A 12,274-nucleotide genomic window follows, 5' to 3' on the forward strand; every position below is an offset into this window, starting at 1 on the left:
GCCTTTGTGGTGCTGCTGAGGTTCCCGGCCAGGCCCTATGAATGGACGCAGGTTTCTGGCGAACCGGGCACCATCACCGGTACAGTAGTTACTGTCCCCTCCTTCCAAGGTGCCTGTGGGTTTCAGCAGCTTCCCTTCCTGAGTCGGCTCCTCAGAGAAGCCCTGGATTGGTTCAATGTCCTGAAGCGCTGGCTCCTCTTTCTCAGAAAATGCAGACATGATGAAGCATTCCCTAAGCATGCTTTTCATCCCGTGAATGGGTCTCTTTATGTGTCCTCGCCACCAGCACCCTAAAGTTCAGATGCGCACAAGGAAAAAGGGGCATTTGTATGAGAAAAGAGTATTTCAGGACAACAGCGTGTTTTCATTATTTGTGAACTTTCATGATATTTCCCCTCATAACATATTACCATTTGTTCATTCACTTATTCGTGTAGTCACAGACATTAATTAAGCAACAACTGTATGCAAGAGACTTTGCTGGGTGCTGGGTGGGATACAGGATCACCAGGGGGAGCCGAGCAGAGCGGTGAAGAGCTTGAATTTTGGGATCAGAACACTTGTCAGCTTTGCCTCTTCTGGGCTGTGTGATCTTGAGCAAGTCACTTAATCTCTCTCAGGCTCAGATTTCACATCTGAAAAATCAGGAAAACAATAGAATCAGCATGACAGGGTTATTGTGAAAATTAATTGAGAGATTCTGATAAAACCCGTAGTACCAGGTATGCTCTAATCACTCATTTGATGTTTACTTAAAAAAGACAGCAACTTGCAGACTAGAATGAAAAAAGGACATCTGTGCCAATAATTATATCTTATGTGATAAAGAACAATAAATGCTATGAGAGAGAAAGAGAAGGGAATATTAAAAGAGTAAGCAGTATCAGCTACTACAGTGGTTCTCAACCTTCCTAATGCTGCGACCCTTTAATACAGTTCCTCATGTTGTGGTGACCCCCAACCATAAAATTATTTTTGTTGCTACTTCATAACTGTAATTTTGCTACTGTTATGAATCGTAATGTAAATACGTGATATGCAGGATGTATTTTTATTGTTACAAATTGAACATAATTAAAGCATAGTGATTAATCACAAAAACAATATGTAATTATATATTGTGAAATATTTATTTCTAATGACAAATATGTGTTTTCCGATGGTCTTAGGCGACCCCTGTGAAAGGGTCATTCGACCCCCAAAGGGGTCATGACCCACAGGTTGAGAACCGCTGAGCTACTACAATACACAAGCCCCAGGACCGTGGTGTGATACAATAAGGATGGTTTCCCAGGGTGCAATTGGACATCCAAGTGACTCGGATCCTGGCTTCTCCCATCTAATGGCCTTTGGTAGCCTCAGAAGCATTCACTTCAGGGTACATGAGTCGTCAAAGAGAGAGTATGTGTGAAATAGTGCTTGGCATGTTTTATAACGAGGATGTCTAGTTCATCTGTTGTTGTGTAACTAATTGCCCAAATTTAGAAGCTTAAAACCACTCGGTTCCTGTGGATCAGGAATTCTGGAGCAGCTTAGCGGGGTGGTTCTAGCTTTGGGCCCCCATGAGGCTGCAGTTATCTGAAGACTTGAAGGAGGTTGGAGCCTCTTCCAAGACACCTCATGCACATGGCCTTGGGCAGGAGGTCTCGGCTCTTGGCTGGCTGTCGGCAAGAGGCCTCGTTCCTTGCCACACAGACCCCTCCACTGGGTGTTTGAGTGTTCTTACAATATGGCAGCCGGCTTCCCCCAGAGCCAGGGATCTGAGAGAGAGGAAGAGCACAGAGGACGCTCTAATGCCTGTTCTGATCTAGCCTCCGAAGTTCCATGCTGCCACTCCGGTTATATTTGTTCATTAGGAGAGAATCACTATGTCCAACCCACACTCAAAGGGAGATGAATTAAGTTCCAGTTCTTAAAAGGAGGATTATCAAATTTGAGGACCAAATACGTGTATATTGAGCACAGAGCTCCTGAAACCCTTGGAATTCCCTACCAGTGGTCGGCAAACTCATTAGTCAACAGAGCCAAATATCAACAGTACTTCTTCAAAATAGACTCACCCAGGCCGAAAACCGACTTCTGCGCATGGGCCACGAAGTTTCAATCGCACTGTACGTGCGTGCCCGCGTGATATTTTGTGGAAGAGCCACACTCAAGGGGCCAAAGAGCCGCAGTTTGCCGACTACGGCCCTAAGTGATCAGAGCAGATAAAGGTGAAAGGGAGTGTCTTTGGTTATTTATAAGAGGCCCTGTCAACCACACATGAGCTTATTTGAATGAAGTGACTTTTGGAAAGCCCCTAAGGATGGTGGGGCTAATTCCCACAGGAACTGACCATGTCATTAGAGGACTGGACCTTTCAGCCTTATTCTTTGCAACCTCCAGTGAGGGGAGAGGGACTAGAGCAGTGGTTCTCAACCTTCTGGCCCTTTAAATACGGTTCCTCCTGTTGTGACCCAACCATAAAATTATTTTCATTGCTACTTCGTAACTGTAATGTTGCTACTGTTATGAATCGTAATGTAAATATCTGATATGCAGGATGGTCTTAGGCGACCCCTGTGAAAGGGTCGTTCGACCGCCAAAGGGGTTGCAATCCACAGGTTGAGAACCGCTGGACTAGAGGTTGAGTTAATCACCAATCATGCCTACATAAGGAAGCCTTCATAAAAATCCATATGGTGTGGGGTTCAGAGAGCTTCCTGGTTGGTGACCACATCCATGTACCAGGAAGGTGGTACACCCCAACTTCATGGGGACAGAAACCCCTATGCTGGGGACCTTTCTGGACCTTGCCCTATGTATCTCTTCATCTGGCTGTTTATATCCTTTAGTATATTCTTTCTAATATGATAAACGGGTAAATGTAAGTAAGTGTTCCCTGAGTTCTGTGAGCAATTCTAGCAAATCATTGAACCCAAATTATGTGAACTCTGACTTATAGCCAGTCAGTCAGAAGTGTGGGTGACAACTTGGGATATGCATTTAGTGCCTGAAAGGAGGGGACAGTCTTGTGGAACAGAGCTCTTACCTTGTGGGAGCTGAATGCTGATTCCAAGTCAACAGTGTCAGAACTGGATCCAACTGCAGGATGCCCAGCTGGTGTGAGACTGGTAGGTGTCGGGGGAAAACCCACATATCTGTCACAGAAGTGAGTGGAGAAGTAAAGGAAAACAAGGCTCCAATTCCCTCTTTGCACCTCACTAGCTGTGTACCTTTAGGCAATTTACTTAGCCTCTCTCAGTCTTGGTTTCCTCATCTGTACAATGGGAACAACAATGTCCCCTTCAATGGTGTTTGGAGGATTTGAGAAAACATGCATAAAATACTTAGGACAGTAAATGGTAGCTCCAATGATCAATGGAGCCTCTTTCTGGTGAATGAAGAGTTTTAACAACTTGCTCAAAATTACGTAGGGAGTTAGTTAGGAATGGGATTGGAATCTCACATTAGAACCAGCATGAGCAAAGGCATAGCGGTCAGAAATACCACCTGCTTCTGGAACGGAGGTGGCAGAGGAAGGTCTGGGCAGAGAGGGGTGGGGCAACACCAGCCCAAGAAAGCAGGAGAGGAGTTTGAGCTTGAGCTTGATGTGATGAAAAGGGTCTTAAATTCTAGAGCAGGGTGGTGTTTTATGCAAACACATTCTGAGATTCAGTTGCAAAAAGGTGAATGATATAATTAATACAGTAGCCTTTGAATCAGGACTGGGAATACAGTCATTTAGTCACCACGCTCCATGGAGAAACATCTACTAAAAAGCACCCAGAGGATTTTCATCATTCTCAACCTGTAGTCAGGGAAACAAGGAGACTAAAAAAGATATCACCAGAGAAACCCATTTTTTTGACAACATCTATAAAGGAAAGAAGGAGACCAGCTGCGTATTCTGCGACCACGTTCCCATGGTAATATGTGTCGTTATGGGCGATCGCACCCATACTGCACGTGTGTAGTCATGTGTGTGTCGCCAGGTGTGGAGGACCCATCCCTAGTTCACGTGGTACTACAGTTGGGAGAGAGAGTATAAGCACATGGTCCCCCTACAGTATCCCATATGGTTGTTGTTTTTTCTCTCTGAAAATTCCCAAATTTACACTGAAGCCAAAACTTCTTTTCTGAGCTCCAGACCTAAATCTGACCTGCTTAGCAGACATTTTTTATTTTGGATCTCACACTTCACATCCAAATCCAAAATCATGATTAAGAATATATTCCTTCTTAAACTACTTTAATATAATCTTCAGCATCTTAGTAAAAGACACCATTTCCATCCAGGTGTTCAGTCCAAAAATCTGGACATCATTTGTGTTCCTCCTTCTCCCTCACCAAGTCTTATAGTTTTAATATGCCAGATGGAAGCAGCAGTCCTTTTATAAGCTCATCTTGGAAGTAACATATCATCATTTTTGCAGTGTTCTTTCCATTAGAAGTAAGTCATTAAATCCATACAATACTCAAGGAAAGGGGGTCCCACACTTGGGGGCGTCCTTAGAGGCTGCCTATAGCACTTCGCCCCGTTAGGGCAGCCTGGCCAGGTTGCTCCAATCCTCCCGCAGTGCTCCAGCCTTCCCAAGGGCACCTCTTCTTACGTTGCCACGTGGCCTAGTGAAAGCAGTTGTCAATCTTTCTTTTAATCCCAGTGCTTGGCTTAGGCCCACCAATGACCTGCTGATCTGAATTGAATTGCACGCCTCTGTGCTATGGCCAGAGTATATAAGTAGTGCTCTCTGCCACCCAGGTCTATAAGTTTGGTACCTATATTTTTTTCTAGGTGACTTAAAGTTTCGAGTCTTATGTCTAAATCTTTGATCCATTTTGAATTAATTTCGTACATGGCGACAAACTGCAACCATGGATGGACCTTGAGAACATTTTGCGAAGTGAAATAAGTCAGAGAAAGCTAAGAACTATATGATTTAACGCATATGTGGAATATAAAGCTGAAACTTATGTACACAAACAGCAGTGTGGTGGTTGCCAGAGGGAGGCGGGTAGGGGAAGAGAGTGGTCCGAATATGAGGTGACAGGAGAAGATTTGACTTTGGGTGGTGGGCACATGGTCCTATGTACAGATTTTGTAAATTAGTAACCCACACATGAAACCTATATGTTCATGTAGACTAATGTCACCCCAATAAAATAAAATAAAAATAAAATAAATAAAGATACATAGTGCTGATGGTGGGAACTAAACTGAGTTGCTTTTTGAGATTTTAGGCAAGTGTGCTTTTTATGGCAAGTGTGCTGTGGAGTAGCACCTCAGAGGTCATTTTGGGTCAATATAGAAATCAGCTGGAACCTGGGATCTCAAATGCATACAAATGGAAGGCGGTCTGAGTAGTAGTGGGTTAGGCAGTGTGTTGTCATGGGAAGAACTGAGGACATGGGTCAAATAGACTTGCTTTGGAAGCCAGCCTTAGTTCTAACTCACCATGGGGCCAAAGGCCATTTGTCTCATCAAATATGTTAGTGTCTGAGACTTATCACTGAAAGAAAATAATAAAATCTACCTTTAGTGGTGGTGTCAGAATAAACACAACACAGCACATTTATTTCTCTTCCCTCTTCTAAATAAGAGTCTCAAACTTTAGAGTTCGTAAGAGTCACCTGGGAGATGCAGGCCTGGCCTCACCCCCATTCATCTGCATGTTTAATTAGGGCCACAGGTGGTCCGATGTGGTGATCATACAACCACACATTGGAAAACACTGTCCTAGAGGAATTAGGAACTGGAGAAGAAATGGAAAGCAAAGGGTAAGGTCTCAAATGAATACCAGGGGTCCCTTCCCGGCTACTTGCTTTCCCAAGCGGATGAGGAGGGGTTGTTAGGAGCAGCCAGATCACTTCCAGAGATGTCAGTCCCAGTGGCCTGAAGCCAATAAACCACATTTATAGCAAAAGCCTCATTTGTAACTTGAATCAATGTAATCTCCTTGTGTAAGGCCAGATGAGGACACTAAGGGCCACACAAGTTGTACTTTGCCCAAGTCTGTAGTTGTTCATTCATTTGTTGATTCTTTGGTTCATTCATTCATGAACTGAATCGCCTGTAACATGAAGTTATATGCAAGTACAGTACATGTTTTCTGCCCTCAAAGACAGATGTTCAATACAACTATTTGCATCTCTGCAAAGGACAACAGTACAGAATGAGAGGAAAGGACACACCACGCAGTACTGACAAGTTGTAGAGCTGCAGGAATTCAGACGTGGGTCCCTAAAGGTTTACTGGAGCCTTGGAGAAACAGCTGGGACTTGAAAAGGGGCTTAAATTTGAACAGATAGAGAGAGGGGAGGGCGTTCCAGCTTCCCCCCTTCGTTGAAAAGTTCTTTTTTATTTATTTTGTGAATTGTTACATATCCTTTAGCCTGTTTTTAGATGTGTTCCTAAGTTTTCTTGTTGTTCAAACCAATACCTTGCACTTCATTGTTGATTATAGTACGCTCTATTTCCTGGAAAAGTTGGGCACGCCTGTCTTTCTTCTTTTCTAGGCATTTTTTTTTGGTAATTTCCCCTGTATATTTTCCCTGATACATTTTAAAGCGAATTTCTGGTGTTCTAAAAAGCATGTGACTTGATTAAGTAATTAGGGAAGAACTCAAATTGTTGCGATACATAGTTTTCCTATTTAAAACATTAAAAACTCCTTTCAGGCTCCCTGAGGTGCCGGCCTAGCGCCCTGGAGAGGCGTGTGCAGCCGCACAGCTGTGCGAGGCTGAGATTTTCCCCGAGAAGGAGCAGTGCTGGTTATCCAACCTTGGTGACTCAGAGGAGTATTATCACAAAACCGGGACGCTTCTATGTCTAGAAGCTTCTACCCCACAATGGCAACTCTAATTGGCAGGATTAAACTGCAGACCGTTGCCAGGCACCGGAATGATAAAGCCAGTGTTTCTCCCAATCTGATTCCCGACTCAGGTAAAAAGAAAGAAAAGGAGAGACGGGTTCAGCCTGCCTAGTCCTGCAAGTCTCTCTAAATAGCTCCCATGAATTCCGTGGGGTTCTGTGGAGATGTGTGTTGGAGAGAAAAGTGCTAATATGTGTGAAGCTCTTGTGATGTGCCAAGGGTTTTACGTATGTCAATCCTTGAACCTCACATCTGCTCTGAGTTTAAATTATAATATGCTTTACCTGTCTTGTCTCTTTCTCTTTACAACAGTCTCATAGGTAATATCCCCTGAGGGCTCCTGGACTGCAAAAGGCCACAGGCCGGGCTGAGGAACACCCCCCTCCCTGAGTGCACGAATGTCGTGCAGCGGGCTTCTAGTTATTATATGATATGCAATATAAAACATTAAGAGCCAAAGGTGAATTAAATTGCACACTGGCACACAGCAGTCACTGATCTGTTTGACTTTAACATTCTGCCTTTCCTTATCTACTGCGCTGACTAGCACCCACATCAAGCACAAGGAGACGTGAATACAGACGCACACATCAACATACAGACACCTCTGTCTACATACAAACAGACATAAATATTGTCCAAAACATAGGGAGATCTGGGTTTTGTTAAGGAAACAATGACTGAGGTTCTTCCAGGAAAAAGAATGCCCATGATACCTTGCAGCATGGTAGTGGCAGGGGAGTGCTGGCCCGGCTTGTATTGGCTTGCAAGACCTAGTTGTTAAATTTTCAGGAATTTTGTGAACCAGCTGTTAGACCCAGCCATTGTTAGAAATTAAATTATAGAAACGTATGATTAAGTCAATTATATTGAAATGTTGTACATACAACTCATCACTTCCTATTACCTCTGCTCTTGAGGGAGGAAGTACTATAGAATGGCATGCTATTGTGTGTAATATATCTTCCCAACTGACATTCAGTGACATTGTTTTGGTATCTTGAAATTGGTCATGGGAGTTGCAGCTACACTACAGAAATCAGTAAGTATTACACACCAGGGCATAGTTTTTCCAGGAGAGCTGGGTTTTAAACCTTCTGAGGCAGTAGCACCATTTTCCCCAACACACTATTGGACAGTATCTATGCAGATGTTGTGATGAATTCCCTAAATAAGGAAATACACAGTCCACAAGGACTAATATCTATAGTCCAAGAGTATATCCACTCAATAGAGACTTGCCCAGGAGAGTAGAAATCAGAAAAACAAAGTATGTTGCAACATTGGTGAGTAGGAAAACACTGTCATTCACAGACTCTTGTGTGAGTTTACAGTGATCCTGGAAGGTAGCATCTTTGCCCTCAAGGAAGACCAACCCTAAATTCTTGTGGTTAACAGTGCCCAGGTGACAGAAGCCCCGGAGTGTGGCTAAGGTTTTTTTCTAGAATATTTGTGCTTCCTGGGCCTCAGTGTGAGTGGCCACACAACATTAGCCTGGCTGGGGAGGTGTGTGAACACATTCACAGCAGGTCACGCATGGGGCGTGGTATCTGGCTGGTTTCTTGAACTCACTCTGTATGACTCCTGACTCAGGCACTTCCAGCCCATTGCCCCGGACCGTGCACACCGATTTATTCTGCATGACCGTCACCAAAGGTCTGATTTCCCTTGTGGGAATACGATGTGTGGAAACGAGTAAGACAAAAATCATTGGGAAAAGGGTCAGACACAAAACTCAAAATCATGTATCTCTATTCCACTGCCAAGAGAAGGGGCCATAAAGGGAACTTGAGATTTAAAGGTAGATGTGGTCCTTTAGGGGTCTCAAAACTTGGTGAGTTGATATTCATGACAGTAATATAGATAAGATTTCTCTTCAATTTTTTGTTAAAAATTTAAAAAGCAACTCATGTCACTGTAAAAAATTGAAACAATATTCAAGAGTATAAAGCTAGAAAGGGAGTTGCCTCTTAATACCTGCTTTCTTGGAATATCACACTGTGGTATACATCCTTTTAGAACTTTATTTGTGCATATGCACATAAACACTTATCTACATGATTTGCAAATACTTAGGTAAAAAAATTGGATCATATTATCTGTACAAATTGTTTTGTGACTTGCTCTGTTCACAATATATCTTGGAGAAGATCTAGCCCAAACTTTGAATGTATAATAGAGAATTGTGTAGATGTACCACAATGTATTTAAAGAGCTCTCTATAGAAGAGCTTTGAAGTTTTCTTCAATTATTTGCAAACTAGAGGCCCAGTGCATGAAATTCGAGCATGGTGCAGGGGTCCCTCAGCCCGGCCTGTGCCCTCTCACAATCCAGGACCCTCCATGCACCAGTGACCATACTTGTCATCCAGGTGAAAGGCATCTTGCTGTTGTATGGGCAGCTAGATTTTTTTGCCCTGATTATAAAAAGTAGTACATAACATGATCCTTCTGAAGTAGTAGTACCATTTTCCCCATCTTATGGGTGGAAAAACTAAAGCAGAGAGAAGTTAAGTAATTGGTTTTGTCACACAGTCATAACTGTCAGAATCAGGGCTGACCACAAAATGTGCAAGCCAGAGTCCATGCATGTCATCGCTGCATCATCCTGTTTTTTCAGTGTCAGAGTAGCCTTGCCAGGTTTTAATTTTTAAATCTAAGAGACTGTTCCCAATATATAGGGTAGGGTCCCTCACCTGCCTTGGCTGGTGGCCTGGCGCCGCCCGCTGACTGGCCCCGGCCCCCGATTGCCAGTAGCCTCCCTCTCGGGGAGCAGACACTCAATGCAGGAGCTGCCCCCGGTGGTGGTCAGTACGCATCATAGCAACTGGTCATTCCGCCATTCAGTCGATTTGCATATTAGGGTTTTATTACATAGGATAAACTAATGTAGTAAGTAAGCATCCATATAAACATACTCCTGTACAGTTATTTCTGTAGGATAACTATCAAGGAGTAAAATTATAGGGTAAAAATGTACGTGCATTTACAATTTTGATAACTTTTGTCAAATTGCCCTTTACCTACTTATATTCAACATTATAGTAAACATCTATTTCTATCCTCTTTCTTACAAGCATTTAATATGAACAATCTTATATTTTGGCCCATCTCAGATGAAAACTTGTATTTTGTTCTTATTTTGCAATTATTTGACATTGTTTACTTCTCTTTTTTTTGTATTTCTTCTTTGAATTGCTTGTTAAGGCCCTTTGCTCATTTTCCAATTAATTAAGTTTATTTAACTGATTTACATGATGTCTTTATATAGAACTTTTTATATCCTTATATATTAGGGATTTACTATATCATGATGTGCTACAAATATTTTCTCTCTTCCATTTATCTTTTAACTTTGTTAAAGTTATATTTTTGGTCACATTAATATTTTTCATTATTTTATAGATAAATCTAATCTGTTCCTTCATGGCTTCTGGGTTTAAATGCTGATATTTTTAAATGCTGATAAGGTAATCAAAAGCCTCAAGGACAAAAAAAAAAAAAGCCTTGAGAGTTTGACTGATCAATGTCATAAAATGATAGCCAGTGCTTACTTAATACTTCACTAGCTATTCTATTAGGTATGGAAGCAAAACAAATAGTTTTTTTCTAATAAGATCAATAGATGCTCTTAAAGATCAAGGAAGAAACTGCAGAGTAGAAAACTTCTGTAAACTGCAAACATGCAGTGGAGTGGAGTGAGAGACAAACAGGAAACTGAAAGGGCGTCTTGACATGTATATTTCATCTGCTCTGCAGCCAAAATTTTGCACTGGCTTAGTCTGTCTTTATCTGCCGTGTGAAAAGAATAGAAAGAGAATTAGACATCTGTTAAGTGCTCTATGTTTGAAAAGTAGCCACTGCTTTCCAGCTCAGGCTTATCCCAGCTTGCTCTTTCTACACGTTTTGGGAAATGTGTATAACATTTCTCCAAAGGGACCAAAGTGTGACCTGGTTTATGTTTTAAGTTCTCTAAATGGAAACAAACAATACTGTTATTTTTGGAAAGAAATAGTTATTCCCTCAGAAACTTAGGGTATATTCATTGGTTCTCTAAGCATTATTTTGCCTTCACTTAAAATATTAAAATCCTTTGGCTCTGAGATAGTGTTTTTGTTTTTTTACTTCAAATGCCATCAATGACCAATGGAACTGTGAATGTCCAAACAATTACTAACCCGTTGAGTGCTGGGGAGCGCGATCACGCTCCTTCTGTCTTTCGCCAAAAGTGCCGGGAGCGCTATCAAAGCTTCGAAATGGCGTCCAGTTCTAAGTCTGCTTTTATTAGTGATGATGATATTGCTAAATATGTCAATGTAGTAAAGGTTTCCTTAAGTTTTTGAATATGTAACTTCATTTACTTGGGATTCATAATTTTTTTACTAAACTGCTGTAAAATCAGCAAAAATGCCTTGGCAATTTTAGCATAGTTCCTAGGATATTGGTTGGCACTCAAAGGGTTAAATATCATTCCTCAACCAGAGAACTCAAATTTAATTACTTAAAATCCTTTGTATTTTACATAGGATTCCCAGTACATGGATATGTAATTGCTTGAAATATCTCATAATAGAATGAGACAAAAGAAAAAAAAAGACTTTCATTTTTAGCATTTTAGGATTCCATCTATAAGAATTATAGTGTATAGAAAAAAGAAAAGCTCAGCTAAAACTGTGAAACCAGTTACTATGGAGAGCATTGAGTATAAGAGAAAGGAACATTACAGGAGGCACGTTGCACAGTAAGATGCAGATTAAGATCATTGGAAGGGAGGCAGCAAACAATACTTCTGTTCTCAGCTGTCTATATGCCATTGTCCAGCAAATGGGCAATAGAGAAAGTGAACTTACTATCTAACACCCAGAAATAAGTATGACCTCATGGGCATTCCTGAGAGTTGATGTAGGGACTTGAGGACAGAATACGGGAATGAAAGAATAGACTTTGTCTTTAAAAAATGATACTATTAGGAAGATAGACACATGAGTATGAATTTAAAACTCAGAACAGTGCTATGCTGGAGAACATCCGGGTATAGACAAGAGAGGTGGGCATTATGTGAACCTTCCTAACTTACTGAGTGACTGCAACTGTTTGACTATTTACTCTAAGTCTCCATCAGCCCAGGATACAGGGTAAGTCACAGATGCCACCTAAATTTTTGATGGAGCGGCGACCTGTTGGGGCTGTATTTTAAGAAGACAAATTACATCAGGGTGAAGATTATTCTGTGATTTAGGATGGCAGCAGTGGAAATCTGAGAAGCACTGAATATATACAGTGGGGCCTTGACTTACGAGTGTCCCGACTAACGAGTTTTTCGAGATACGAGCCATTTCTCGGCCGATTTTTTGCTTTGAGTTGCGAGCTAAAATTCGGGTTACAAACCAGCTTCAGATACCCCACCGCTAGTTGGCGCAGCGA

This window comes from Myotis brandtii, unplaced genomic scaffold, assembly GCF_000412655.1.
Source record: "Myotis brandtii unplaced genomic scaffold, ASM41265v1 scaffold84, whole genome shotgun sequence".
NCBI lineage: Eukaryota > Metazoa > Chordata > Mammalia > Chiroptera > Vespertilionidae > Myotis > Myotis brandtii.